The sequence below is a fragment of the Hypanus sabinus genome, chromosome 4, assembly GCF_030144855.1.
Source record: "Hypanus sabinus isolate sHypSab1 chromosome 4, sHypSab1.hap1, whole genome shotgun sequence".
Taxonomy (NCBI): Eukaryota; Metazoa; Chordata; class Chondrichthyes; order Myliobatiformes; family Dasyatidae; genus Hypanus; species Hypanus sabinus.
The window spans coordinates 155,956,027-155,981,600 of NC_082709.1; positions in this window are offsets into that span (position 1 = coordinate 155,956,027).

Here is a 25,574-nt window from a genome sequence, read left to right on the forward strand (position 1 = left end):
AAATAAAGATCATGGAATTGTAAAGCATGGAAAAGGGCCCTTGAGCTACTAAGTCAAGCACCTATTTACACTAATCCTGCACGAATGTGAATATATTTTCCCAACATTCCCCTCAAATCCCCCCAAGTTCCTACCACTCACCTACACACATTGTGGCCATTTGACCTATCAGCTCTTTGAGTGCACAAAGAAACTGGAGCTGGTGGGTGTTACGTGGATCCAGTTGAGAGGAAAAGTAGGAAGGTGGAGGAGGGGCACAACAACTCATATTCCATCTTGGTAATCTCCAACTCGATGGCATCGACATTGATTTCAATAATATGCAGCAACTATGCCCCTCTTCCCCCCCCCATTTGTTTTCTTCTGGCCCCTTTATCCCTTTTGTTTTTCCTCACCTGCTATCACAACATGCTTATTTTGTTTACAACTTCCTCCTTCTGACTATCCACCTTATTCCCTTTATTCCATGGTCTATTGTCTCCTCCTATCAGCTTCCTTCTTCTTCAGCTCTTTTTCTCTTCCACCTATCACCTTCCAGCTTCTCACGTCATTTCATTCACCTTTCCCCAACCTTCCCCCTCGCCTGGTTTCACCTGTCACCTGCCACCACATGTTGTTCACCCTCCCTTCCATCTTTCTACTCTTCCTTTCCAGTCCTTATAAAGGGACTCAGCCCGAAATGTCAATTGTTCATTTCCTTCCATAGATGCTGCCTGACCTGCTGAGTTCCTATAGCATTTTGCATGTATTGCTCCAGGTTTACAGCATCAGCCTCTCGTGTATCAGCACCTCTGCAAGTCATCCTCTAGATGGCACTTACAGTGTATGTCAAATAACATCAGTTTGTAAAACTTCTAACAGTAACTGATGAAACTCCCTCCACTGATGCCATTTGACTTGTAGTGTATTTCTCCATCTATTTTAATCTTGACTTCATGATTTTTGATGCTGAAAACTAATTCATGACTTTATATGGAATAGACTTGATTTCTGCAATCCACTTTTTACTGGTCTTCCAAAGCAATCTACTGAGCAAATTCAACTCAATCACAATGTCACTGTTAGGCTTTTAACCCAGATGGGGTACCTAGCTGAATACTAAAGATGTGCAGATCCACTTGCTGGAATGTGCATGGAGATATATTACCTCTTCCTTTGGCAGTCTAAGGTACCCACCTGATTTTCAACCAGACTTCAGTTATTCTGGTGCCAAAAAAAGAACGTGGCAACCTGCCTCAAAGATTATCATCCAGTTCCACTTATATCCACAGTGATGAAGTGCTTTGAGAGGTTGGCAATGAAACACATCAATTCCTGACTGAATAGCAACGTGGATCTGCACCATTTGCCTCCTGACACAACAGATCCAATTTCATTGGCTCTTCGCTTAACCCTGGAACATCTGGACAGCAAAGATGCACACATCAGGATGCTCTTTATTGACTACAGCTCAGCATTAAATACTACCTTTCCTTTAAAACTAATCAATTAACTTAAAGACCTTAGCCTCAATATCTCTGTGCAATTGGATCCTCAAACTCTTTACTTGCAGACCCCAGTCAGTTTGGATTGGCAACGACAGCAACTCCACAATCCCCATCAGCACAGATGCACCACAAGGCTGTGTGTCTAGCCCCAGCTCTATTCGCTTTACACTTGTGTGGCTAAGCACAGATCCAATGCCATATTTAAGTTTGCTGACAACACCACTGTCATGGGTTGAATCAAAGGTGGTGGTAACTCAGCATATGGGAATGAGTTTGAAACTCTGGCTGAGTGGTGCCACAACAACAATCCCTTACGCAATGTCAGCAAGATCAAGGAGCTGATTACTAACTTCAGGAGGAGGAAAACTGAGGTGCATGAGCCTGTCTTCATCGGGGGATCAAAGGTAGGGAGGGTCAGTAAATTTAAATTCCTCAGTGTTATCATTTCAGAGGACCTGTCCTGGGCCCGGCACACATGTGCAATTACACAGAAAACACGACAGCTCCTCTACTTCCTTAGAAGTTTGTGAAGATTCAGCATGACATCTAAAATTTTGACAAACATCTATAGATGTGTGGTGGAGATTATATTGACTGGCTGACCATGGCCAGGAATAGAAACACCAATGCTCTTGAACAGAAAATCCTAAAAAGAGTAGTGGACAGAGCCTCGTCCATCACGGGTAAAGCTCTCCCCTCCACTGAGCACACCTACACACAGGAAAGCAACATCCATTATCAGGGACCCACCACCACCCAGGCCATGCTCACAAAAAGCAGACCATCCCAGTGGCCACCCATTGCAGTTCTACTTCCCATTCCCATTCCAACATGGCCTCCTCTACTGCCACAATGAGGCCATGACTGTGTGGCTAGGCATAGCTCAAATACCATCTATAAATTTGCTGGCGATACAACCATTGTTGGTAGAAACTCAGATGGAGACAAGAGGACGTACAGGAGTGAGGTGTGCCAACTAGTGGAGTGGTGTTGTAGCAACAACCTTGCAGTCAACATTAGAAAGATGAAAGAGCTGATTGTGAACTTCAGGAAGGGTAAGACGAAGGAATATCCTCATAGAGGGATCAGAAGTGGAGAGAGTCAGCAGTTTCAAGTTCCTGGATGTCAAAGTCTCCGAGGACCTAACCTGGTCCCAACATATTGTTGCAATTATAAAGAAGGCAAGACAACAGCTATACATCATTAGGAGTTTGAAGAGATTTGGTATGTCAACAAATACACTCAAAATCTTCTATCGATATAGCGTGGAGTGCATTCTGACAGACTGCATCACTGTCTGGTAAGTTGGGGGGGGGGGGGTGCCGGATACCGCACAGGACCAAAAGAAGCTACAGAGGGTTGTAAATTTAGTTGGCTCCATCTTGGGTACTAGCCTATAAAAGTACCCAGGACATCTTCAAGGAGCGGTGTCTCTGAAAGGCAGTGATCATTATTAAGGACCTCCAGCACCCAAGGCATGGTCTTTACTCACTGTTACCATCAGGCAGGAGGTACAGAAGCCTCAGCGATTCAGGAACAGCTTCTTCTGCTCTGCCATCTGATTGCTAAATGGTTGTTAAACCCGTGAACACTACCTCACCTTTTTAATACATATTATTTCTGTTTTTGCACAATTTTTAATCTATTCAATATATGTATACTGTAATTGATTTACTTATTTAATTAATATTATTATTTTATCATTATTATTTTGTTGTTATTATTATTTTCTTCCTCTTCTATATTATGTATTGCATTGAGCATTTGCTGCTGAGTTAACAAATTTCACAACGCATGGCAGTGATAATAAACCTGATTCTGATTCTGAGGAGCAACATCTTATATTCCATTTGGGTAGCATACAACCTAATGACATGAACATCAATTACTTGACCTTCCGGTAATTACCCCTTTCCCCAGCCCTCCTCTCTTTCACCATTCCCCATTTCTGTTTTCCTCTCACATCTTATTCTCTTACCTGTCCGTCACCTCCCTCTAGTGCTCCTCCCCCTTCCCTTTCTTCTATGGTCTTGTCCTCTCCTATAAGATTCATCCTTCTCCAGCTCTGTATCTCTTTCACAAATCAACTTCCCAGCTCTTTACTTCTCCCCTTCCTCTCTCCCAGTTTCACCTATCACCTACCACCTTATACTTCTTTGTCCCCTCTCCCCAACTTTTTACTCTGATTACTCCTCTCCATTTCCAGTTCTGATGAAGGGTCTTGGACCAAAATGTCAACGGTTTACTCTTTTCTGTAGATGCTGACCGGCCAGCTGAATTGCTCCAGCATTTTGCGTGTGTTGCATCTGCAGATTTCCTTGTGTTTGTTGTGCTCTATTCTCACTGCTGTGATCAGGAAGAAGGTACAGAAGGCTCACACCACCAGGTTCAGGAATAGTTATTACCACTCAGCCATCAGGCTCTTGAACCAAAAAGGTTAACTTCACTCATCTTCGCTTGCCTCAGCATTGAAATATTCTCACAATCAATGGACTCAATTTCAAGGACTCTTCATCTCATGTTCTTGATATTTATTGCTTATTTATTATTTTTGCTTTCCTTTTATATTTGCACAGTTTGTCTTTTGCATAATGGCTGTCTATTCTGTTGGTGTGGTCTTTTATTGATTCTATTGTGGTTATTGGAATTATTGAGTATGCCCACAAGAAAATGAACCTAAGAATTGTATATGCTGACATATATTTACATTGATAATAAATTTATCTTGAACTTCGATATTTGCAAGGTACAAAGTCAGAGCAAGTGGAAATTAAGAGTAGAGAATTAAAAATATTGATGGAGAGAAAGCAACTCAAGAATGGAGGTATTCCCAACAAGTGGAATTACAAACGTGTACAAGCAAATATTATGAAATTCGTGAAGTTTTTTCCCAACTGCATGAGTAGACTTCTGCTCATCTTCTTGAGGTCCTGCTCTTTAACCTGAACTATTTAAGATCAACTTCTGTTTTGATTTGCTGTCTAGTACTGGAATTATATTATAAAGTAAACCACATCATATCACAGGTTCGTGGGATTTTGTCTGCTAAAAACTGATATTGCACTCTGTAGCTCTGTTATGTTATTTACTTTGCAGGGACTTTAATGAATGTCTCTGTTTGCACAAGGTTCTCATTATTCTCTAGCATTACAAGGTTTGGTTCTTATCAGAGGAGACTCTTATTTTTGCATTTCGTCCACTTCCTTATCACATGCAAAAGTATTGTTGATTAACAGTGGGAGATGTTATGTATTTAATATTTCAGTAAATATTTGCATAATATTATAAATATATTGTTTAATTTGTTGTTTACATAATTCATTATAGGTTATATGTAAAAGTATGTGAATGGCATACATGCTGTAAATGTGCACCTCACTAAAGTAAAAGCAAAGTACATGAGTTATCACTGGCTTCATGTTTTTCTTTCCATTAGTTTTATGCTTTGGAGTTGCAAAACATAAAAGTGGTTGTAGGTAATTTTAAAAATGAACCTACCTACCTGTTGAAGTACAGTGAGATGTCTGAGTTTCTTCAGAAAATACTTTCTTCACAAGAGGAAGAAACACTTGGGGTAAAATATAGGCAGAAAACAGATGAAACTCATTGATTCAAAAACAATGAGTACCGGGTGATAATAATAATTTTTAAAAAAGCTGAAGTAGTTGGCTACATGGATAAAGATAGATGTGTTCAATTGTAGAAGAGAACACTAAATTTTGTGTACAATGTCCTGTGTATGTTACTCAAAATGGCCTCTTTGGTTTGTTACAAGTAGGAATGTTTCTTTGTCGGATAAGTGTTTCTCTCACCGTTGTTTCACTTTACAATGGCTGATATGGTAATTGTATTCATTTGTTAATCAATGGGAAATGTTATTGTGTCTTGTGATGCTGGGAACTTGGGGGAGGGGTTTTCGCGGGTTTTTTTGGTGGGAGGAGAGTGCGGGAGGAAGACGTCGAGGAAGGTGGACGTGCGTGGCACTGCTCGGAAGACCTCCGGGCGTGGTCCTAGGTGCGAAGACATGGAGGTCGGAGGCAAACGACGAGGGGTCGAATGGTACATTGATTGAGCTCCAACGAGTGCACTAAACAGACTGAACTTTGATAAGTTGGCGCCTTCTGTTTTTTTCCTTGTATATATGTGTATATATATATGTGTGTATATATATATATATATATATATATATATATATATATATATATTGTATTGCCTACTATTTCAATTTTAGTAAACTCTTTAAAGTGTATGTCATAACAGTATTTGTTGTGGGTTTGATACTGTTGGCGGGCGCGAGGCATAAAACTTGATTCTCACAGCACCTGCATGTACGGGAGGTGGGTTGGTGAGTGGCTGGATCTCCTTTTTCCCCTAGACATATACCAGCCTGTTGGGTAAGTGTTACATTTGTGGGGGCTCGTCCGGGATTGGATTGTCAGGGGCTGTGGAATCGCGCAGGCAGCAGAACGGAGATGGACAGAGGTAAGACTTTTTGTTGGTGCCAGTTTGAAGATGTACCAGTACAGTACGCATGCGTAGTGAGCGGAGTGGATTTTCGAGTTTCGGGAGACGCGATAGTGAGGGGTTTAAGTTCGGTGAAGGGTATTGGGCAGGTAGAATTGGTAGCTAGACGGTGTGGTAAAGAGGTAGAGTCTAGCTGGGTGTTGGTTTGTACAAGTGCTGAAGTCAGGACGGTGGAACTGCCGGCGACGGTCAGTGTACTGGGGGAGGAGGGGCCGTGGGGGCTCCACTTCTACAAGGATGAGGCTGAAGAGACATCGGAGGAGGAGTTAGAGCTAGAGGTGGACCCCAGAGAGGTGCCCGGCACTAGTAAAAGGAGGTGGGAGGAGGGAGTCGTGACTAAGCCCCGCTCCCCAGGTAGCCTCGGAGCTGGCAGCCGCACTTAATTCCCTGGTGGGAGTGGCCGAGAGGCCACGGCTGAAGCTGGGGGTGTTCTCCGGAGCCAAGCCTACTCCGGATGGGGAGCTGGACTATGAGACCTGGATCGAGCATACGTCTTTGATGTTAGAGGAATGGCCAGGCTCAGAGGAGGAGAAGAGGCAGCGATTGGTGGGAAGTTTGAGGGGTTTAGCAGCCAAAACCGTCCGGGAGTTGAAAGCTGAGAAGCCTGGAGCCTCAGTGGAGGAATGCCTAGAAGTTTTGGAGGGAGCGTTTGGGTTGTCAGGGGAACCCTGGCTGCTTTTAGCAGAGTTCCAACGCCTGGAACAATGGAGAAGGGAAAAGCTCTCCGAGTACATATTTAGGATGGAGGGGATGCTCTCGGGGCTGCGGCGCCGGGGGGTAGTGAAGGCGACTGACGTGGCTAGCGTGAGGATGAGTCAGCTATTCAGTGGCTCTCTGGAGGAGGACAAGGTGGCGTGGACTATCCGGCAGGCTTATAGGAAAGGTCCCCCTCCATCGTTCGGGCAACTGATTAGAGAGGTGCGAGAGGAAGAGAGAGCGTTGGGGCGGAAAAGGGGCGCGGGCCTACGGGAGCAATCCTCAGCGATACAGGAAGTGGTGGCTGGGTGGAGGAATGACAATCCCCCAGGGAGTAGGGAACCCCCTTTGGAGGGGAGGGACAGGGGAGGTACCCACTCTCAGGGGCGATCAGTGCAGTGGATTGGGAGCAGGAGCCGTCCTGGGAGAGGAGGGGTGGCAGGCAGCATGTGCTTTAACTGTGGGAAAGAGGGGCATTTCAGGCAGGACTGTGGAAGGCCGAGGGTGTGCTATAGCTGTGGAGAGGAGGGACACTTTAGGTGGGATTGTGAGAGACAAGGAGTCCCACGGAGGACAAGCCCCCCTATGACTAAAAAAGGGAGAGGTGTCGGGAAACTTAGTAGAGGCTCAGTGAGGGAACGGACTGGAGCCTCTGGAGGAACAAGTTCCCAGAGATCAGCCGGAAGACCACCGGGTGCCCACGCCTCTGTTCCGGATGGGCTGGTAGGACCCCGTGCCAGTGTGGGTCTACGGATAGAGGGAATTTACGCAAAAGCCGTTCTTGATACGGGATCGCAGGTGACCTTATTGTACCGGTCTTTCTACAATCAATATCTAAAGCATTTGCCCGTAACACCATTTGACGCCCTGCAGATTTGGGGTGTGAGCGAGGGTGACTACCCGTACGATGGGTACCTATCGGTGAGATTGGAGTTCTCGGAGGGCGATGTGGGAGTGTCAGAAGCTATTGAGACGTTGGTGTTGGTGTGTCCTGATCCGGTGGAAACCGATGGTGCTGCCCTCCTGGTGGGGACTAACTCCCCAGTTGTGCGACGGCTCCTGGGAGCTTGTAAGGAGAAAGGGGGGGAAGACTTTCTGGAGACCCTCTCGGTGCATCCAGTGTTTCGAGCAGTGTTCGCAGAAGGGGTTGCCTCCCAAGGGCTGGACCCGGAGTGTAAACGAGGGACGGTGTGGTGTACGCAGGCGAGGCCCAAGGTGATCCGACCAGGGGAGGTAGCACTAGTGATGGGGACCCCCAGATTCCCAGGAGTGCCGACGGGAGAAGCCCTGTTAGTAGACACCCCAGACGATCTTGAAGGGGAGACCCGATTTCCGGCGGGGGCGCTGGTGAGGCCCGAAGTGCAGAGACCAGGGGTGGTACATGCAAGGCATATAGCTATAAGTGTCAGGAACACCACGGCAAGAGAAATCACCTTTAAGAGGGGAATGCCGCTGGCACATCTGTTCCCGGTGATGGTAATGTCTAGCGCACGAGTGAGGACCCCTAATGGGGAGGGATCGGAGCATCGAAGGGAGCTGACCGCTGAAGCCTTTAACTTCGGGGATTCCCCTGTGTCGCCGGAGTGGAAACACCAGCTAGTGGAGAAGATGCTGAAGATGGAAACTGTTTTTTCTCGGGGCGAGTTTGATGTTGGCTGCGCCAAAAGCACTCGCCACACCATCCGGGTGACGGAGGACACCCCGTTCCGAGAGAGATCCCGGCGGCTGGCTCCGGCAGATGTTGAGGACGTGCGGCAGCACTTGTGCAAGTTGAAGGAGGCCGGATTCATAGCTGAGTCCCGAAGTCCTTATGCGTCCCCAATAGTGGTGGCACGGAAGAAGAATGGGCGAGTGCGCATGTGTGTTGACTACAGGACGTTGAATCGGCGAACTGTCCCTGATCAATATACTGTCCCAAGAGTCGAGGATGCGTTGGCCTGCCTGAGCGGTGCGAAGTGGTTCAGTGTGCTGGACTTAAGAAGTGGGTATTACCAGATCCCGATGTGTGCGGCAGATAAAGAGAAGACCGCTTTTATCTGCCCGCTGGGGTTCTTTCAGTTCGAACGAATGCCCCAAGGCATATCCGGAGCCCCAGCCACCTTCCAGAGGCTCATGGAGAGAACTGTGGGGGATATGAATCTGTTGGAGGTGCTGGTGTACCTGGACGATTTGATAGTGTTTGGATCGACTTTGGAGGAACATGAGGAGAGGCTGTTGAAGGTGCTGGGCCGGCTTAATGAAGAAGGGTTGAAGCTTTCCCTGGACAAATGCCAGTTCTGCAAGTCGTCGGTTAACTACATTGGCCATATCATTTTGTGAGAGGGAGTGGCTACTGATCCAACCAAGATAGAGGCCATGACCACCTGGCCGAGACCCCAGAAAGTGGGTGCTCTGCGCTCATTTTTGGGGTTCTGTGGGTATTACCGGCGATTTGTGAAAGGATACGCAAAAGTGTGTCACCCGTTGACTCAGCTATTGTGTGGCTATCCCCCGGTGGGGAAGAAGAGGACGGGGAACCAGAGGCAGGACGCTGGAGGATTCTGGAACCCGGCGGAACCTTTTGGCTCGAGATGGGATGATCAATGTGAAGAGGCATTCCGATCTTTGAAAAGGGCACTGACCCAGGCCCCGGTGTTGACTTTTGCCGATCCCCAGAGGCCATATGTGCTGCACACGGATGCCAGCCGAGAGGGTCTCGGGGCTGTTCTGTACCAGGAGCATGGCAAAGCATTGAGGCCGGTAGCCTTTATCAGCCGAAGCTTGTCGCCATCGGAGAGAAACTATCCCACTCACAAGTTGGAGTTCCTGGCGCTGAAGTGGGCGGTGGTGGACAAGCTGGGCGATTACCTGTACGGAGCCAAGTTTGAGGTGAGAACGGATAACAATCCTCTCACTTATATTTTGACTTCGGCGAAGCTGGATGCCACAGGACATTGGTGGCTGGCGGCCTTGTCGGTATATGATTTCAGCCTGAGGTACCGCCCCGGAAGCAAGAATGTCGATGCGGATGCATTGTCTCGTCGGGAGCCGGGGGAGGAGGAGAGGGACGAGAAGTGGGAGAGTGTCCCTGCCCCTGGAGTGAAGGCGATGTGTCAGTTTGCTATCACCGTGAAGGCCGAGGGAAGACGGAGGCTGGAACGAGCAGTGGACCATTTGGGGGTTTTTGACGACGCCATACCCCTAGTTTACTGTGACCTGACCGCTCTGGGGACTAAACAGTTGCTGGAACTGAGTCCGGGGGAAGTGGCAACTGCTCAGCAAAATGACCCGGGCATTGGCACAGTGTGGAGAGCGGTCGAGAAGGGGGATGGGGCGTTGGCTGAGAAGGCGAAACACCCATGTGTGCCTCTGTTGTTGAAGGAGTGGTCTCGGTTGAAGTCAAAGAACAAAATCTTGTACCGGGTAACGACGCCTCCGGACCAACCCCGCTGTTGGCAACTGGTCCTGCCGGAGGAGTATCGCCAGGCTGTACTCCAGGCCTTACATGATGATTCTGGACATTTGGGGGTGGAAAAGACATATGGATTACTCAAAGACCGGTTCTACTGGCCCCGGATGAGGGGGGACGTTGAAGAATACTGTAGGGGATGCCGTTGTTGCATCCGGAGGAAGACCCTGCCAGCGTTGGCAGCTCCACTGTCGCACTTGCAGAGTGCGGGACCTCTGGACCTGGTATGTATGGATTTCCTGTCGATTGAGCCTGACACCAGCAACACCGCGAATGTATTAGTCATCACACTGGCTATGCTCAGGCATTTCCCACCAAGGATCAGAAGGCGACGACAGTGGCGAAGGTGTTCTGGGAGAAGTATTTTGTGCATTACGGCCTTCCCAGACGAATCCATAGTGATCAGGGGCGGGACTTTGAGAGCCGCCTTATCCAGGAATTACTGACTATGCTTGGGGTTGAGAAATCCAGGACTACCCCTTACCACCCACAGGGAGATCCTCAGCCAGAGGGATTCAACAGGACCCTGTTGGATATGCTCGGGACGCTGGAGATTGGGCAGAAAAGCAGGTGGAGTCGTCATATTGGACAATTGGTTCACTGTTACAATTGTACTCGCAATGATGCTACAGGGTATTCGCCCTATTATCTGATGTTCGGGCGGGAAGCGAGGTTGCCCATTGACGTGTGTTTTGGAGGTGGAGTGGGTGAATTTCCCAGGAAGTCCCATCTAAAGTACGTGTCCGACATGAAGAGGGAGTTACAGCGGGCGTACGAGTTGGCCGAGGTGGCGGCTACCAAACAAAATCAGAAGAATAAGATGCAGTATGATCGAAAGGTGAAGTTTGTACAATTATTACCGGGCGACCGGGTCCTTTTACGGAATTTGGGACTCCCTGGTAAGCACAAGTTGGCAGATCGATGGGCGGCCAGCCCCTATGTAATAGAGAGCCAGATGCCGAACCTGCCCGTTTACCGGGTGAAACCTGAGGATGGAAAAGGGCCTATCAAGGTACTCCATAGGAATCACCTGCTGCCACTGGGTCAAGCGGTGCAGGTGGATAAGGAGCCCAACTACTGATCATAAAGAAATCAATAACACTTTTCAAGATTTTTATAAATCTTTATATCAATCAGAATTTGACGGCGATCTGTCCATGATGGATAACTTTTTTAACAATTTGAATATTCCCAAACTGACAGATGAAGATCGTAGCTTGTTTGATACTCCTATCTCTCTGGCCGAAATAGGAGAGGCCATCTCATCAATGAACTCAGGGAAAGCTCCTGGTCCTGATGGTTATATTATAGAATTTTTGAAAACTTTTTCTTCTTTGCTTTCCCCTTGGCTATGTGAAATTTTTAATGATGCATTTGTTAAGAAGAGATTACCTCAGTCTATTTATGAAGCTACTATCTCTCTAATTCTTAAAAAAGATAAGGATCCCACTCTATGTGCATCTTATTGCCCTATATCGCTATTAAATGTAGACTCTAAGATTCTTACAAAAATTTTAGCTATTAGGTTAGAAAAGTTATTATCACAGATTATTTCAGAAGACCAAACTGGTTTTATTAGGAATCGGTATTCCTTTTTTCATATTAGAAAATTGATTAATATAATTTACACTTCATCACCCACAATTCCAGAATGTGTTACTTCACTAGATGCTGAAAAAGCTTTTGATAGAGTTGAATGGGTATACTTATTTAACACTTTGAGATATTTTAATTTTAGTCCTAATTTTATATCATGGAATAAACTAATATATCATAAACCTGTTGCTTCTGTTCTTACAAATAATTACAGATCTTCCTTTTTTCAATTATCTTGTGGTACGAGACAAGGTTGTCCCTTAAGTCCTTTATTGTTTAATATTGCATTAGAACCTTTAGCCATTGCTATTCGTGAATCTCCTAATATTTTTGGTATCACCCGTAATGAGAAATTATACAAGTTATCACTCTTTGCTGATGACTTGTTGTTATATATTTCTGATCCTGACAGGTCTATTCCCGCTATTTTATCCTTGTTGGCTCAATTTGGTAGTTTTTCTGGTTACAAACTAAACTTGGATAAGAGTGATTTATTCCCTTTAAACGTGCAAACTTTATTGAATGAAAGGACACCATTTAAAGTTGTTGATGATAACTTTATCTATTTAGGTATAAAAATTACTAAGAAATATAAAGATTTATTTACATTGAATTTTCTACCTATGCTTTATCAAATTCAACAACTTACTACAAGATGGTCTCCCTTATCCTTATCATTAGTTGGTCGGATTAATGCTATTAAAATGATGATTCTACCGAAATTTTTATATTTATTTCAAGCTTTACCAATTTTTATTCCTAATTCTTTTTTTTGATAACATTGATTCAAAAATTTCTTCATTTGTGTGGCAAAATAAAAATCCTAGGTTAAGTAAAAGGCAATTACAAAAATCTAAAAAAGATGGTGGTTTAGCTCTACCTAACTTTAGATTTTACTATTGGGCAAATAATATTCGTAACTTAATTTATTGGAAATCAGATTTGGATTCACCATTGTGCCCACAGTGGGTAAATTTAGAATGCAGTGAGGCACAGGGATATTCTCTATTCTCTGTTCTGGGTTCTTCTCTTTCCTCCGATTTAGTTAAATTCAATAAACAGATATCCAACCCTATTGTCAAACATACATTACGAATTTGGTTTCAATTTCGTAAATTTTTTACTCTGAAAAACTTTGTTCTTGATAGCCCTATTTTACTTAATTTTTTTTTCAAACCTTCTTTGACAGATCAAGCCTTTAGCATATGGAAAAGGAAAGGTATAAAATGTTTTCGTGATCTTTTCTTTGAAGGTAGTTTGATGTCTTTCGACCAACTTTCCAATAAATTTGAGTTACCTAAATCTAACTTTTTTAGACATTTACAAATTAGAAATTTTTTACATAAAATTCTACCATCCTTCCCCAATTCAACTTCAATGGACTTTTTAGGTATGATTTTTACTTTAAATCCCTATCAGAAGGGATTAGTGGCTTTTATTTATAATATGATTATGAAGATACAACCAGAAATATCAGGTAGAATTAAACAAGAATGGGAAAAAGAACTTCAATATAATATATCAATAGAAAAATGGGAAAAATTTTTACAAATGGTTAATTCTTCTTCTATATGTGCTAAACATGCTTTAATACGATTTAAAATTGTACATAGAGCTCATATGTCTAAAGATAAGCTTGCTCGATTCTATTCTCATATTAACCTTCAATGTGACAGATGTCATTCAGATGTGGCTTCATTGACCCACATGTTTTGGTCATGTCCCGCTTTACATAACTATTGGAAGGACATATTTGCTACCATTTCCTCAGTTTGGAATATCAATTTACAACCTCATTTTATTACTGCAATTTTTTGGTATACCAAATGAGGATGATAATCAATTTTCCCCTTCAATCAGACGAATGATTGCTTTTGTAACATTAATGTCCAGAAGGTCTATATTACAAAATTGGAAAGAAGTAAACCCTCCTACCACGTTCCAGTGGTTCTCTCAAACTATTTCTTTTCTGAGCTTGGAAAAAATTAGAAGCATTATTTTTGACTCATCAATTAAATTTGAAGAAACTTGGGGACCGTTCATTCGACATTTTCATATGATTTAATTTGGCCTCTTCCAGACCTTCTCTTTACTTATTCTTGTTCAGGTATGGAGTTCCGGAGTTTTTGGCACTATCATATACAAATAAACTGTTATTATTGCCCAGTTAGTTTAGTTTAGTATTTTTTTATATTTTTTCCCTGTATTTTTATAATTTTTTCTTTTTCTTTTGATGATTATTTTTATTTTGTTCATATAATTATTATAGACTTGATTGATAATGTACTATGTTTTTATGTTGATATTTTAATAGGATATTGTTATCCTACTATTAATTCAATTTCAAGTCTTATGCATTTATAACCTAGTTATTATTATATTATGTTTCTTTTATATATGAAATTCAATAAAATGATTGAAAAAGAAAGAAAAGGAGCCCAAGTGGGAGGTTACGCCTAGTACAAGGACTCTGCGAGGGCACGGAGAACGGGAAGAGCCCGCTGCTGAAGAGCGGGGATGGGTCCCTCACCCAGGAATGGCTACCGATTCAGAGGAGGACGACTCAGATGAGTGGGCCCTGTTCCCATTCGCTGGTGCTCCAGTACCAGGAGAGGAGACTCCTGGCCCTTCCCATACTGAATTGGGTGAGAGGAGGGAAGGTCTTGAGGGTCAGATGGAGAGGCAGCCTACATTGGTGGGAGAGAGGGTGGAACCCGAGCGTGAGCCGGAGAGATCTCGGGTGAGGGAGGATCCCTGTGAGGAAGGGGGTGCAGGTCTGTCAGGTAGACCTGGGGTGTCCGAGACAGTGGGTTCGCAGGTGACAAGGGAGCCCAGTGGGGCAGGAGGGGTATGGAGATCTCAGAGGATTGGGCGCACCCTGGAGCGGTTGACATATGTGGTGCCAGGAGAACCGAGTGTGATTTCTACTGCTCTGGGTAGTTATGTCACTGCTTTCTGCACCTGGGTTGGGTTTTGTGTGTTGCAAGAAGCTTTGGGGAACTCTAGTAATGCCATGAGGGCATGACATTTGCTGGTGGGGAGAGAATGTACAATGTCCTGTGTATGTTACTCAAAATGGCCTCTTTGGTTTGTTACAAGTAGGAATGCTTCTTTGTCGGATAAGTGTTTCTCTCGCCGTTGTTTCACTTTAGAATGGCTGATATGGTAATTGTATTCATTTGTTAATCAATGGGAAATGTTATTGTGTCTTGTAATGCTGGGAACTTGGGGGAGGGGTTTTCGCGGGTTTTTTTGGTGGAAGGAGAGTGCGGGAGGAAGACGTCGAGGAAGGTGGATGTGCGTGGCACTGCTCGGAAGACCTCCGGGCGTGGTCCTAGGTGCGAAGACGTGGAGGTCGGAGGCAAGCGACGAGGGGTCGAATGGTTCGTTGATTGAGCTCCAACGAGTGCACTAAACAGACTGAACTTTGATAAGTTGGCGCCTTTTGTTTTTTTCCTTGTGTGTGTATATATATTGTATTGCCTACTACTCTTTTAATTTTAGTAAACTCTTTAAAGTGTATGTCATAACGGTATTTGTTGTGGGTTTGATACTGTTGGCGGGCACGAGGCATAAAACTCGATTCTCACAGCACCTGCATGTACGGGAGGTGGGTTGGTGAGTGGTTGGATCTCCTTTTTCCCCTAGACATATACCAGCCTGTTGGGTAAGTGTTACATTTGTATACTGAAAAAAATTGTGCAGTTATTTTGAAGCAAATGAAATGGCCAATGAGAAATGAGAGCTAGTTTTGCCAAGTGTAATTGGTGGAAGAGCATACAGTTTGCTTAGAGGTTTACAACCAAACCAGCCGAAATGAGCTTTGTTGTTATCGTGAAAGTAATGCAGGAGCACTTAGAACCAAAACTATTGTTGATCTCAGGATGTTTTAGGTTTCATAAGTAGAATAAAAAGGAAGGGGAGACTATTTCAGGTATTCTGGCTGAACTGAAGAAACTTCTCGAGCATTGTCTGTTCAGTGAAGAGTTGAATGGTGCACTAAGAGATTCTTACAATAAAGCATTCAAAAATTACTCCAACTGAAGCATATCTCACTTTTAAAAGAGAAGTTGAAACAGCTGTATGAATGGAAACAGCAGAAAGAGATGTAATTGAGTTCTAGTCAGGAATGAAAGTGAGCATGAACGATATGGCAGCATCTAAACAGAAACCTGCCTGGCCAAACAAGTTGTGTTATGGTTGTGGCAGAGGTTCACGTACACCAGATCAATGCACCTTTATATGTAAACTTGCAGAAAATGCAAAAATGTAGAACACAGATCAGGCAAACAAAAGTAAGTGGGCTGCAGAGGGAAAAGAAAAAAAAAACTACATAGTCAAGTTGTAGCTTGAAAAAGAGCATGAATCTGCATGCTGTTGATGAAAAGTCTAATAATGATGGGTGTGATGGAGGGCTGGGTAGTCTTGAGATCTACAAAGTTCAAAACTAACAAGAGACAAGCAATATGGGTTCACCAGAAATGAATGGTAAGTTAACTAAAATTGCTCAGCTGTTTCAGTCATTTCACAAAATGAGTTTGAACTGCATTTCAAAGATATTGAGCTGAGGACTGCAGATATCCAACTGAGAACTTAAACTGGAGAACAGACAACTCCTGTGGGAATCACATTCATAATAGTGAAATACAACAACCGACAAGCTGCATTGAGCTTGTATGTGGTAAAAACAGGAGGACCAATATTGTGGAAGCATAGTTGGCTGAGACAACCAGAACTTGATAGGAGATCCATCCACCATTTGCATGCCACATCACCTGTAATCGTGGACTTCGCTGAGGCCTACCTACAAATGGAAATGTAGGAAGAGTCCGAAGTGGTTCTCTCTACAAATACTCACAAATGGCTTGATCGCTATAATAGGCTTATTTTTGGAGTAGTATCTGCAGCTGCACTCTGGCAGAAAGCCATGGACCAGGTGTGCATGGCTGTCCAGGCTCATAATGTTACCTGAATGACATCATTGTTACCAGTGAAGATGACAAGGTATATCTCCAAAATCTTAAGACATTGTTAAAAATATTGGAAGTTTATGGACTCAGAGCATAATGCAACATTGTGAAATTTTTAAACCAAGCATCATTTACTGTGGTCACATCATTGACGCACAAGAGTTATACAAGTGTGCTGAGAAAACTCATGCAGTGGTGGAAGCCCCAAGGCCAAAGGATTTACTGCAGTAGCAGTCCTTTTTAGGATTTGTCAATTGCTATAACATATAACCATATAACCATATAACAATCACAGCATGGAAACAGGCCATCTTGGCCCTCCTAGTCCGTGCCGAACCCTTAATCTCACCTAGTCCCACCTACCCGCACTCAGCCCATAACCCTCCACTCCTTTCCTGTCCATATACCTATCCAATTTTACCTTAAATGACACAACTGAACTGGCCTCTACTACTTCTACAGGAAGCTCATTCCACACAGCTATCACTCTTTGAGTAAAGAAATACCCCCTCGTGTTTCCCTTAAACTTTTGCCCCCTAACTCTCAAATCATGTCTTCTAGTTTGAATCTCCCCTACTCTCAATGGAAACAGCCTGTTCACGTCAACTCTATCTATCCCTCTCAAAATTTTAAATACCTCGATCAAATCCCCCCTCAACCTTCTACGCTCCAATGAATAGAGACCTAACTTGTTCAACCTTTCTCTGTAACTTAATTGCTGAAACCCAGGTAACCCAGGTAACATGTTCCTGTCAAATCTGGCAACTGTGCTGCACCCCTTGAACTCATCACTACGAATTGGGAAGAAATGGCAAGTAGAGTGAAGTGGCTTTCCAAAGGACAAAGAAAACATCTTGTGCAGGAGAGCAAGGAGATCATCGACTGGAACTACAGAGAAGTTGTTAAGTTGTAAGAAGCTGGTAATGGGGTGACTGTCAGGAAAAGCAATGGAGTGTTGAATAGGCAGTTAGTGCGGGATTTGTGTTCTATCGCTGAGCAGCAGTGAACCGTCTGATTGGCCTATCAGGGATCTCTTTGGGAACTGGTTGACTTGATGAGCATTTCTGATCTGGCTATTGTTCACGATTGCACTTAATAAAAAAAATCCTGTGGGCATTCCCTCTATAATAAATATATCATTTTAGATGCTGTTGTAGGAGATGACCTCCCAGGGGAATGCCACGGTGACCAGGTTATTGACACTGTGCATGGGTCTGTGGTGCAGAAGGGAATGAGGGAGAAGAGGGGAGTGGTATTTATAGGGAACTTTATAGTCAGAAGAACAGGCAGGAGATTCTGCAGATAGAGACTAGACAGTATGTTGTCTCCCAGGTGCCAGGGTCAAAGACATCTCGGATCACGTCCACAGCATTTTGGGGTGGGAGCAGGGGGACCAGCCAGACCCCACACTGTCTCAGGACTACATGGCCACCCAAAATGGCTGGAATGTTCAGCAGAGATCCCAGTTCCCCCATTTTACCAGCACGGGAATAAACTCACCTTTGACGGAGTTTACCTTTTGTGGGGATTGAGAGTTGTTGTGCCATCCCAGCTGAGAGCTGAAGTGCTGGAGGAGTTACTTGCCAGTCATCTAGGCGTGGTCAAAATAAAAGCGTTGGCTCGAGGGTGCCTGGTGGCCTGGAACAGATCAATAGGTTGAGCAGCTTGCTATGCACTGTTCGGGTTACCAATGTGCTCAGAAGATGACAAGAACAGCACCTCTCCATTCCTGGTAATGGCCTGCAGTGCTCTGACCGAGGATTCATGTGGATTTTGCCCGACCAGTCATGGGCACAAATTTCTTGGTAGTAGTGGGTGCAGCTACAAAGTGGCTAGAAATTTTCCCAATAGCTTCAACTGCAGCCTCACACACTGTCAATGTGTTGAGAAGCCTCTTCTCGAAGTCTGGTGTTCCAGAACACTTAGTCAGTGACAATGGACCACAGTTTGTGTGAAACAGTTTCAGTCATTTCTGAAAATGAATGGAATAAGATATATTACATCTGCACTGTACTCTTAATGAGTGGAGTCAGCAAAACACACTACACTGACAAGGGATCAGAAGTTTGCCAATTTTTCCTTGCATATTGCAATGCAGCACACTCCACAATCAATTTACCAGCTATGCCATTCCTGGGTTGTCCCTTGTGCTCACACTTGGATCTCTTGAAACACACTCTCAGAGGGAGTATACAGGACAAAAAGTTGGGACAAATTGAGCGCTCCTCAAACAAGTGGTGATCAAAAGTACCGGTAGGTACCTGGAAAGATTAAGGACAGAGATGGGTCACTCTCCCTCTTTCACAATGGAGACTGTGTCTGATGCAATCTGGAGATAACACATCGATCAGTTGAGAAGTACTGAGTCAATTGTTAGAGAAGAAAGGGAGTCCCAGACAGAACTTCTATAACTACCATGGAGGAGGCCCCAGAACCTGGGATGGCTTCACAGCCACATAACTCACCTGCCAAGCAGAGTGTTCCCCTTCGTCAGGAAAGACATTGTCCCACAAGAGTAGAAAATCCTCCACTGTGATTAAATTGTTAGTCCTGAATGGGACAATTTAAAATTCACTATGCTGTGGTTGTCTGTATAGTAGATGTATTATATAGTATACTATATATATACGTGTGTGTATATATAGTTCATTATGTGTAAAAGTGCGTGAATGGCATACGTCACCATGTCGTACTGTAAGCGCTTGCCTCACTAAAGTAAAAATGAAGTACACACAAGTTATCCCCAGCTCCATGTTTTTCTTTCAATTAATTTTACGTTTTGGAGTTTCAAAACATGACAGGAGGTTTGCTGAGGTCTGACATTTTCATCATATTTCTTGTTCCACCCATGTCATAGCAGCAGATATTGCACCCCCAGCACTGGTTTCATTGATCAGAAATAAATGTTCTTTCCATCATTGTTTCAACTGTAGTTATGATGTAACTCGATTTTAAACTTCAAATACCCATTCAGCTGTGCCCTTCCCCTTGTAGGTCTCTTGTTTGAACTCCAAATAAATGCCAATCACAACTGGATTTTTTAGTCACATTTCATTTGGCTTCCCAGCTCTATGCAGCGTCAAACTAGTGTTTTAATTTATATTCTATTAACAATCAAAATATATGCTGGGTATAAAATCCTTTTAATCTTTGAATTGTACATCATCTGTAATTTTCAGGTTGCTGTTTTTAATCTAAGCAGGAAGAGTTTTAATAAATAAGTGACTCCCTCACCACTCTATCCTTATTCACTCTACCTTGGTCTTTCAATATTCAATAGGCTTCAACGAGATCCCCCTTTAATCTTCTAAACTCCAGAGAGCACAGGCCAAGAGCCATCAAACACACCTCATACATTAACTCTTTCCTTCTCGAATCATTCCGAAAATAGTTGTGGCAGAACTCAGCAGGTCAGACAGCACCTATGGAAGGAAATATATAGTCAATATTACATGTAAAGACCCTTCACCTGGACTGACATTAATTCTGAGTTACTTTATAAAGGGTGCTGATCTGCTGAATATTTAATTTCTTAATTAATTAAACTGATTACTTGATTACTATCATATTGCAGTTTGTGATATTTTCTTACTTTATTTTTACTTATTTAATCACATGAAGAGGACATTTCTGAAAATGCCAGCACTTGCTGTCGACTCTTAACTTCCCTTCAATTGAGGAGACAGTTAGCAGTCAAGTACAACAGTGGTCTCCTGTAGGCCATGCTGGGTAATGACTGCAGATCTCCTTCTCTGCAAGTAATGAGGGAAACAGATGGTTTCCAAAAGAATCCAGTTACTTAATGATCACCATTACTGCAAAAAGTTTTTATTCCAGATTTATTTAATTCCCTAGCTGCCATTCTGCTGGCTGCTGGCTCGGTAACTTAACCACTATGCTACCACACAACTTAGTGTTTCCTCGTTTATGGGAATAACTTCACTTCCGAAGTATGGAAATGAAGATAAATTTCTTTACTCAGAAGGTTTTTAAATCTTTGGAATTCTTTGCTCCAGAGACTGTGTAATACTGTGTACTCTAAGCTGAAAGGGTAAATTTTTGACCACTTGAGAAAAGAAAGGATGTATGGTGTGGATTGAGTGAGAAAGCAGACAAGCCATGATCTTGTTGAATATCCATGAAAGAGACTCATTTATTCCTGTTTTCTTTTTCATGTCCTTTAAACAATCCCCTGCTTATACTATTATGATATTCGTGAACTCCCTATGCTTTTACGTAAAAATCCCTGAGAAATACTTTATGAAAGGCAATTTGAAAATCAAGATTCAATACTCAGCTAGCTACATCCCAAAGAAAATATGACACTTGTAAAGTACCTTTGCAAAAAACGTAGTGTTTTTATTTGTGACACTTATTGACCTTGCCTAATTATTCTTGAAACAAATAATTTGTTTGGCAATTTAAAGTGGTAAATTGGGAAATTGGATTACAATTGTTTCAGGTACTAGGGTACAGAGAAACACTTGTCTTGCATATACTTCATACAGATTAATTCAGTAACAGTGTTTAAGGTAGTACTGTGGGGTAATGTAATTGGAGGAAATGTACACAATTCACAGCCACTGACATTGAATTGGGGTTCACTTTAAGGGGTGGGTCTGATGTGATTACATAAAGCACTTATACTGTGCTTTGTGTTCAGTTTTTTGGAGTTCAATAAATGAGTTGCTACGGTTTTCTTTTAAACGTAAAATGCCTCAAGTTGTTTTATTTGCAAAAACCTACCCTGGTGACCCCAGTGCTCTAGGATGATTCCAGAGTTATTGAATATGCCAGCCAATTGGCTTTGAAACTGCTGGAGCTTTGGGAGTAAAATGCCATCACTTGGATTGTACAAGCTGTGGCCCAATTTGTACTGCGAGAAATCATTGCTGACAACACCATATCCTACTATGCAGTAGTGTCACTCAAAAACTCCACAGCTGTGAGTCTACTAAAAAACCTGAATGAACACAATAAATACCTTCGCTGAAAACTCACTTTTTATAGGCTTCTGGACTATCGGAGTCCAAGAGCTTCCCTTGCCTGGCCTCAGCAATGCTCAGCCGTCGGAGCTAATAGACCACATGCTGTCTCTCCTGGAAAATCAGAGTTTTATTTCTTAAAGAATTCTTAATGCAGCAAATGTCTGATCAAGTTCACATAGCCCTCACTAAGGCACCCATGAAGTACTAAAGGAACTTGCTAAAATGGCTGATAGTTCCTTCTCTTTATCCTGCCTTAATAAGCCTGGTCAGTGAGGCCTCCACACAAGCACGCAAAACGCGCTACTAATTAATGTTGCAAAACATACTACTCCAGGTCTGTGTTTTTATCACGCTCACTTTTATACGAATGCTAGGATGTGCTGACTGCCTTGTCAGTACATCGGGACATTAGAGGTCTGTGAACACTGTGGGTTCCAGCTGCCAAGGACATCTACTGTTCATTATGGACACCTTTCAGAGTGAAACTTCCTGTGTGACTAGGGTGCTCAAGTGAGTGTGCTGACAGCATCGCCTATTAATGAAAAGACAAGGAGCAATGAAACCTCACTGGAGGCCACCGACCAACAGCAGCAGGATCCAGACTTATGGGACACGACAGGTGATGCTCTGCCTCAGTGGGTGACGTTACATGTGGGACTTTGTCCTGGCTAAGGTGGCTAGATCTCAGCTTGCTGCAGATTTCCTGTGAGCCCAAGGACTATTAGTTGATCTTAAATATTGCTGGCATAGGGATGTCAAAGACTTTGGGTTGTTACCCTTCTCCCCCAGTAAGTTCCCCACAATGATTCCCCAAGCACATGCACCACCACATACGAGTTCACTCGACTGCTGGACAAACTCCATCTAGCCCTCATTCCCCAGTACAGTCACAAAGCCTGGGGTCGAGCACCACATTCCTACAACTGGCCCACCAGCCCATGCCTGCACGTGAAGACTGGACCCAGAAAAGCTGGCATCTGCGAAGGCTGAGTTTGCCAACATGGAAAGACTTGGCATTGTACATGGGTCAAATGGGCCCTGGGTTTCTCCTCTCCATATGGTCCCTAAGTCTGATAGTGGTTGCCGCCAATGTGGTGATTACCAACACCTTAACAAGGCCACCATCCCTGATTGTTACTCATTTCCACATATCCTGGACTTTTTAGCATGCTTAGCCGAAAAGTTAATATTTCACAAAGTTGATCTAGTTAGGGCTACCCTCAGGTCCTGTGCGCTTGGAGGACATTCCCAGTGTGGGTGCGATAACTCAATTGGCCACTTTGAGTTTCTGCGCATGTTGTTTGGTTTGAAACATGCAGCACAGACTTTCCAATGCTGATGGACTCTATATTAAAAGACTTAGATTTTCTTTTCGTTCATCTGGATGGATTACTTGTTGCTAGTGCATCCAAATCCGAACACATATCCCATCTCTGCACACTTTGAGCGCTTAAGCCAATGTGAGTTGATTATTAAGCCTGCTAAATGCCAGTTTGGGTTGTCAACCATTGACTTTCTCAGCCATTGCATCTCTGCAGAAGGTGTGAAACCCTTGCCATCAAAAGTAGCCACTTTTATGGATTTCCTCTGCCCCGCATGACTAAAAAACTACGGTTTTTAGACATGGTGAATTTCTATCACCACTTCGTTCCATGAACAGCTGAATTTATGCTTCTCCTGAATAGTGTGTTTAAAGGCAATACCCCTAATTGCGTGCTTCACTGGTCAGTGAACATGACCAGGGCATTTGAAGGTACCAAACAATCTCTTTCCAACAAATCCTACTGGCACACCTGCTCCCAATGCCCACCTATAGCCATTACTACTGATGTTTCAGACTACGCTGTGTGTGCTGGACATGAACTTCAACCAGCAGCTCCATTCCCTTGAAGATTGACTGAGAGCTTCTCGGTGTCTACTTTGCTCTCTGCCATTTTTGTTTTCTTCTATAGGGTCACCATTTCACAGCGTTCATTGACCACAAATCACTCCTATCAGACCTCTGGGCTGCGATGGCCCAGAGCTTCAGTGTTAGGCTACATCACACCACGGCGTATCACCTGCAGTCTAATGGCTTATGTGAGCAGTTTCACCGCTCCTTGAAGTCTGCTCTGAGGGGTTCCCTGACAGATGAATATTGGCATGATCATTTCCCCTGGGTCCTGCTGGGGCTCAGAACGGCTCCCAAAGAGGAGCTGCAGTCGTCCACGGCTGAGTTGGTTTACGGGCAGCTGTTAAGTGTAGCAGGTGATTTTATCCCTGATGGCACAGCTGACTGGTCGGTCTCTCAACAGCATCCACCCTCCTCAGTAAATTCAATTCCTTTTCACCTATTCCTACCTGCCAGCATGGTGTACAGCACTATTGGGTTCCTGTTGTCCTACATTCTGCCTCGGTTGTGTTAGTCTGCCTTGATGTACACCAACTTCCCTTTAGGCCCCCTTACGATGGCCTGTTCCATGCTTTGGTACAGAGAGAAAAGATAAGAGGGGTAAGCATGAATGTATTTCAGCAGGTCACCGTAAACCAGCCCACCAGGTTTTGGAGCATTCCACTACCGTCCCCCTGCCATCATGACATGGGCGTAAGCATGTCAATACACCTCTGGATGAACCAGAGCCACCTGCTGTTCTTCCACCCATGGAACATAGGACCCAGGTCAGGCTCACAATGCCGGTTTTAGAGAATTCTGGGGGTGGGGGCTGTGAGGGGTAATGTAATTGGTAGAAACGTGCAGAATTCACAACTGCCGATACTGAGTTGGGGTTCACTTTAAAAGTGGGGGTGTCTGACATGATTACTTAACTACATAAAGTTCTTACACAGCGTCTTGTGTTCAGTTCAATAAATGAATTGTTATGGGTTTTTCTTAAAAATAAAACACGTTGTTTTATTTGTGAAAACCTACAGTGCAAAGTAAAAGAATATCAAAGTGCAGAATAAAGTGTTTCAGTTACAGAAAAAGTACATTGCAGGTAGACGTAAGATGCAAGGACATGACGAGGTAGTTTCCCTGTGCCCTTCTTGAATGACGGGGCTACTTTAGCCATCCACAGTCTTCTGGAACTTCTTCATTGGATAATGATGAAGCAAATATCTCTATAAGTCCTCTATGATTTCTTTTCTGACCTTCCACGATGTCTGGGGCAAGGAGATTTACCTAGCTTAATGCACTTCAAGGTTGAAAATACCTTCCTCCTCTTAATGTGTACATGATCCAAGCCGTCACTATTTGTTACTCTCATTTCTTTCCATTCATGACAAACACTGAGGAGAAATAGACATAAAAAATCACAGGTATCTCAGCAGCTCCACAATAGGCAGCTCTGATGGTTTTTAAGAGGTCTAGTCTCTTTCTAATTACTCTGTTACTGTTCATGGTGCTTGACAGGGTAGAGAGAGAAATTATCTTTCCCTGGTGTAGGGCATTTCAAGGCCTAGTCTATAATATTCAGTCTCTGACCTGTGCACACAAACCTGACCAACTTCTCTGTGTGACGATGTTCTGCAAGTGAATATTTTTCTGCTTTTAAATGCTTAAACTTTCCCTCCATCTGGCTTCTGTTTCTGAATCCAGTAACTGCACAGCAATACAATTTTAATTAAAGCCCATGTGTTTAATTAAAACTCAGCTTTAATTAAAGAGGCAGAAATGATGTGAAAACAAAATTGGTTTCGTTCAAAAGTTCAAAGTTCAAAGTAAATTTATTATCAAAGTACATATAAGTTACCTTGAGATTCATTTCCTTGCAGGCATTTAACGAAAAAAGGAATACAACAGAATTTTATGAAAAACTATACATAAACAGACAAAGATTGACAAACACCCAATGTGCAAAATAAGACAAATTTGTATTTGTATTTA